Source organism: Microtus ochrogaster, linkage group LG8 (assembly GCF_000317375.1).
Source record: "Microtus ochrogaster isolate Prairie Vole_2 linkage group LG8, MicOch1.0, whole genome shotgun sequence".
Lineage (NCBI taxonomy): Eukaryota > Metazoa > Chordata > Mammalia > Rodentia > Cricetidae > Microtus > Microtus ochrogaster.
This window is the reverse complement of record NC_022033.1, coordinates 22,240,864-22,246,976: the sequence shown is the minus strand read 5'-3', so window position 1 is coordinate 22,246,976 and position 6,113 is coordinate 22,240,864. Positions and strand designations below refer to the sequence as shown.

General features: G+C 46.6%; 1 protein-coding gene across 2 annotated transcripts in view; it reads left to right on the top strand.

Annotated features, from left to right (window-relative positions):
* The first annotated feature begins 1,085 nt into the window (after nt 1–1,085).
* Cep250 (centrosomal protein 250) overlaps nt 1,086–6,113 on the top strand; it is a 47,174-nt gene continuing 42,146 nt past the window's right edge. For both annotated transcript variants that reach the window (XM_026787124.1, XM_005363063.3), the window contains exon 1: nt 1,086–1,174. The gene's annotated coding sequence lies outside the window, so the exon portion shown is untranslated. The remainder of the gene's footprint in view (nt 1,175–6,113) is intronic.

Sequence of the window (6,113 nt, the reverse complement as noted above, 5' to 3'; positions counted from 1 at the left end):
AGATGCTTGCTCCCCAAGCGTGGACCTTTGTTCCAACAAAATCACTCAAATCACATAAAAAGCTGTGAGGTGCTTAACGGAGTGCTCCCTTCTCAGATTCCCTTTGTGTCTTCTCTCTCCGTTTCTCAAGACAGGGTTTCTCTGTGTAGCCCTGGCTGTCCTAGAACTCTGTAGACCAGGCTGACCTCCAACCAGAGATCTGTCTACCTCTGCCTCCTGAGTGCTGGGACTAAGCGAGTGCCACCACCGCCCAGCCGACTTCTCTTGGGTACACACAGTTTGTACACTGGTTCTCTCAACACTTGCTGTTGTGCCAGCCCTTGTACTGGATGCTAGAGTCAGAGATGCTCAAAGATGGCCCTGTATCCTAAAGGTCAGTCTCATGTAGTGCCCATAGAGAAAAATCATCTGGTTTCTTTGCTGTTTTTTTTCCGACCTTTGTCTTGACTAAAACTAGAGACAACCAGGAGTCAGACAAATGAAATTTCTACGCTAAGAAAAAAGCAGAAAGCAGACGTCTAGAGGTAGTCATAATTGGACAAACCGCAGCCCTCCTGGCATTTAAACCGTTCCAGCAAAGCAATACTGTGCAAAGGCTTGTGGAGTACCGAGTAGTCCAAACGACACTAAGTTGTTTGTGGATGCTGTGTTGCCCGAGGCCGCGTGGAGGACCCGGAAAGATGGAAAGTTGAGTCGCTCGCCCAGATTTAACCACAACTAGACCCTCACGCAGTCACTACTGTTAGAGCAACAGTGCGCAGGTGCCCCTAGATCTTGGTTTTACGCGTGCGCGTTATTTAACTCTGAAGCCGCGGGCGGAAGTCGGAGAGCGGGTGTTTCTTCTCCCCTCTGAACGTTCAATGCTAGAATTCAGAGACTGTGGCTGTGTCTATTTCTGGAGAGCGCTCGTGTGTCTCACTATACCCCCTTTTCCTTTTTGAGGCTCTCTAGGAAGTTGGCTGCCAGTACCTAATATGGCGAGAGGCGCAGCCTCGGCGCGCCGGCTCCGGGCGCTCGGCTCCGCTGGGCCGTCCCCCAAGAAAGGGCGGGAGTTTGGGGGGTGGGGCCTGGCCGCCGGGCTGAGGGCCGCCCCGGGCCTGGCCGCCGGGCTGCTGTTTCGCTTCTGCGGTTGCTGAGGAGCACTCGGGGATTCCCGGGGACCGGCGCTGCAGAGGTGGGTCTGGGGCAGGCGGGAGGTGCCGAGTCTAACGGTCCAGAGCCCGGGCGCCTCGGGAATCTCGCCTGGGCAGCGGCTGGGCAGGGGTCCGGGCCTGCCTGCCTGAGCTTCCTGCTGCAGCCACAGCTCCGGAGAACTGCACCCCAGGGTGGCCCACAGCCGTAGCCAGGGCTAACCGGCTAAGACGTTGCGCTCCCTGCAGATCTCTCACTTCGTGCTCCCCCGAGCTTCGCAGCGCCCTGTGCCCCTAGGGCTTTGCACGTGATCTACCCCTTGAAAGTCCGGTCCCAGTCCGCTGCTCCCTCTCAGATTCCTAATTCCTCAGGACCCAGCTCGAAGACCACTTCCTCACTTCTTCAGAATCTTTCCTAGAGGCCTGCTCCAGGCTCAGCTAATCTCGATTCTTGGGTTTTGCCATCGTTGCTCAAGTCAATGTTCTTCCCCTGGCTCATGTTTGGGGCTTGTTTATTAGAAGTCATGTCTTTTTTTTCAGCTCTGTGTCCCACGATGATAGTAAAGTTACTGAATGGTCACAAGATGACAGCTCTGCTAAATGCGTTACCTGCAAAGGCCCCGTTAATCCACGCAGCGATCTACGATGTGGGTTCCATTTGTTCACATTTTATGCATGAAGAAATAAGCCCTCATAAATCAAGTTAGAGCTAGAATCTGCCAATGTAAATGATTGATAACTTAACTAGATTGTCTTTGAGTTGCTGTTTTTACTTTAGCCTGTAAGATACGGAGGCCAGGGTTACAATTCACATTTTACTAAAAGGGCTTTTGTAATGGGAATTGGACCCAGGGTCTTCTGCGTGCTGACCAGTGTTCTGCCACTGAGCTAATCCAAGCCCTCTTTTTACTCTTTTATTTTGAGACAAGGTCTTACCAATTTACCAAGGCTTGATTTGAACTTGATGTCTTCTTGTCTTGGCCTCCTTAGAAGCTGAAATTTCAGGTCTTGGACATCCAAGGCCAGGCGCTGAGAAGGCTTATAAAGGAGAATTGATCTTACCAGATCAATAGAATTCATAACAAAAATAATCAAGATGAGATCTGGGTTGTCCTACTGATACACTGACAGCCCGTGTTCTTCCAGGAACATTCTTCTGTACTTTGCTCCTTCAACCCCAGAAAGCTTTAGACATGGATGCCATCGCTTCACGCCCCATTGGGAAATGCTCCGAGGGGCTGTGATTTTAATTTTTGGCTTTGACAGCTAATGAGATGAGTGTAGAATCTGGAATCAGACTAGAATTTGGTTTCTACTTTGCCACTAACTAGTTGTGTTTCTTCCTTAAAAAAAAAATAGTGTGTGTGTGTGTGTGTGTGTGTGTGGAGTTGTGCCCTGGTGTACACAGGGAGGCCAGAAGACAGCTTTGAGGAGTTGGGGCCTCCTTCCACCTTCATGGGGGTCACACTCGAGTCATCAGGCCTCCCTTTCCCTGCTGAGCCATGCTCCCATTTCAACTTTCCATCTAAAAATCATATTCACTTTTAATTTTGTGTGTGGGGCGCACGTGAACCCCGAGACCTTAGATCTGGAGCCGGAGTTAGAGGCAGCTGTCAGCTGCCCAGAGTGGGCAATGAAAATTGGATTTGGATCCCCTGCAAGAGCAATATGGCTCTTAACCAAAGAACCATCTCCTTCATACTTCCGTATTTTGTTTTGTTTTGCTTTGTTTCATTGTTTGTTTGTTTTTTGAGACAGTCTTTCCATGTAGCTCTGGCTGTCCTGGAACTCATTCTTGTAGACCTGACTGGCCTCAAACTCAGAAATCCACCTGTTGCTGCCTCATGAGTGCTGAGATTAAAGACATGGGCTATGATACCCCGCTCACACTAACATTTTTTAAAACACTGGTTTTCCTCCATTCTTTCTTTTTTCTTCAGGATTTTATTTATTTTTATTTTGTATGTATGAGTGCTTTGCCTACATGTATGTATGCATACCATCTGTGTGCCTGGTGCCATCAGAAGTCAGAAGAGGACCTCAAGCCCTCTGGAGCTGGACTTGCAGATGGTTGTTAGTCACTAGTGAGTGTTAAGAATGGAACCCAGCTCTTCAAGAACAAGTCTTCCTAATTGTGGAGCCCTGAATCTTTGTTTTCTTGATTGTAAAATGAGGATAGTAATTTTTTTTTTCAAGACAAGATTTCTTTGTATCACAGCTCTGGCTGTCCTGAAACTCATTTTGTAGCCAGGCTGACCTCAAATTCTCAGAGATGCTCCTGCCTCTGCCTCCCAAGTGCTGGCATTAAAGGATGATCCACCACTGCCCAGCTGAGACAGTAATCCTATACCGCTAAGGTTTTTTGTTTGTTTGTTTGTTTTTGGTGTTTGTGTTCTTTTTTTTTGATAATGAAGGTTGCAACTGATTATTTTAAGAGTTAAACACTGTACACACTATACATGATCTTACTTTTGCTTTATGAATGGTTATGGAACTGCCAACACTTTGTAAAACATAAGGATCATGTTACTTAATGTTAGCTATCAGCCAGTCAGGTTTATTGGGCACTTCATACACACCAGGTCTATTTTAGGAGCTTGGAATACAGCATTTAGTGAAGTGATGTTAGCTGGGGTGACGGTACACATTTGTAATCTAAGTACTTGGAAGGCAGAAACTAGATTCACGAGTTCTAGGTCAGCCTGAGCCACTGTAGCAAGACACCGTCTCAAGCAAAGAGAAAACAGTATTCCTGTACTGGTGGGGTTTACATTTTGGTAAGTTGTTGCACATAATAATTAGAGGCCGCTAGACATGGTAAGTAGAATTGCCAGTGCTTATGTCTGGGAGTGGTGTCACTTTACACGACACAGCTTACTAAAAAAGTGACAGTTGATCGGAGACCGGGTTAGAGGTCTTGCTAATATGTGAGCGCGGCTCCTGCTGTGTTCTAAGCACATGAGGGTGGCTGGCTATGTGGTCGGAGGCATGGCCAAGGAGGTGAGAGAGGATTAATTCATTTGGCTAAGATGGGTCAATTAGGACTCTACGGACTATTATAAAGATCTTCTTTAATTGTAGTTGGCTGTTACCTAGGGTTTTGTTTTTTGAGACAGGGGGTCTTTTGTTTGTTTGTTTGTTTTTTGAGACAGGGGGTCTGTGTAGCCCAGGCTGCCTTCTAACTTACTATGTAGTCCATGGAAGACTCTAACTTTGACACTCCTTCTGCCTCAACCTCACAAGTGCCAGGATTTTAGGCATGTCCCACCATGCTTGGCTGCTTATGTTTTGTTTGTTTGTTTGTTTGTTTTATTTTGTGTGCAAGTGTGTGCTACAGTTCTCGGGTAGAGGTTGGAGAACAACTTTATGGGCAATTCTCTCCTTCCACTCTGGGTTCTGTGGACTGAATTCAGGCCGTCGGGATGGTAACAAGTACTTTTACTCCCCGAGACACCTCAGCAGCCCTGTTGTGTTTTTAAAAGGATCCTGTAACTGTTCTGTTGAGGAAAAGCAAAACAAGACAGACTTTAGGAGGTATCACGAGCACCGAGGAAGCTTTGGCTGTGCTCCAGTTATGCAGCCGTACAAGGAATTATCCTGAGTTTGGTATTAAGGGGCAGTTGTTTATGGTCTCACACAGCCACTGTGGGTCGGAAGTTGGAGCAGATTAGCTGGTGTTTCTGGCTTAGGAGACACAGGCAAGGCTGACAGTGATCTGAGGTTTCAACCAGAGGCTGGAAAATCTGCTTCCAAGATGCCTCACTCACAAGGCTGTTGGCAGAACTCCCAATGCTTTCTCCTGGGCCTCCTCAGAGGTACTTGTGTGTCCTCAGGACAGAGCAGGTGTTTCTCCAGAGAGTTGTTCAGAAGAGTAAGCGAGCAACAAGCCACAGTGCCTTCTGTGAACTCATCTCAGAAGGCATTTCTACTTAAACATTCTTTTGTTTGTTTGTTTGGTTGGTTGGTTGGTTTTCAAGACAGGGTTTCTCTGTAGCTTTGGAGCCTGTCCCAGAACTAGCTCTTGTAGACCAGGCTAGCTTCGAAATCAGAGAGATCCGCCTGCCTCTGCCTTCCAAGTGCTGGGATTAAAGGCATGCACTACAACTACCCGGCATTACTTAAACACTTTTTAAAGATTTATTTTATTATTTTATGTGTATGGATGTTTTGCCTGCACGTATGTATGCGCATTACATATATGTCCTCAGAAGTCAGAAAAGGGTGTTGGAGCCCCGGGCGCTGGAGTTACAGATGGTAACTCCACCATCTGGGGGGCTGAGACCTGAACGCTGGCCCTCTGCAAGAACATCAAGTGCTCTTGGCTGATGAGCCACTGTCTAGTGTTAGTCGTTTCTACTTTAGTCATACTACACTCAAAGAGAAAAGTTGGTTTCACTTTTTAATTTTAGACTTGATTTGATGTAACCAGGTTAACCTTGAACTCACTGTATAACTGAAAATGACTTTAACCACTAGATCCTTTTGCTTGACCTCCTGACTGCCCAAGCTGTACTACAGCCAAATTAGGCTCCCTCTCATTTTCAGTGGTGGTAGTGGTGAGGATAGTAGTTTGGTGGGATTTTTTTTAAAGTTTTCTTTTTCTATTCTTGTTTTATGTGTGTAGTGTATGAGCAAGTGTATATCCACGTTCACTGTGCAGGAGCAGAGATAAATATTGAGTGTCTCCTCTGATTTTATTCCACCTTATATGTTGAGTCAGGGTCTTGTATTTGAATGCAGAACTCACCAATTTTAGCTAACGGAGAGAGTCATCAGTGCTACCTAGGAAGTGAGTGTATAGAGAGACTCAGGGCTGAGCCCTGGAACCCTCAGTCTTTAGATGATGGAGAGGCAGGAGATCTCGGGTCATGGCCTTGTTTGTTAGTAGCCTGGTTATTCAGAAGAGCCAGAAAGGCTTATTGTGTGGCGTCCTTTCGATCATGAATGTTGGCATCTGTTTTTGAATTTTTAAAATTTTTATGG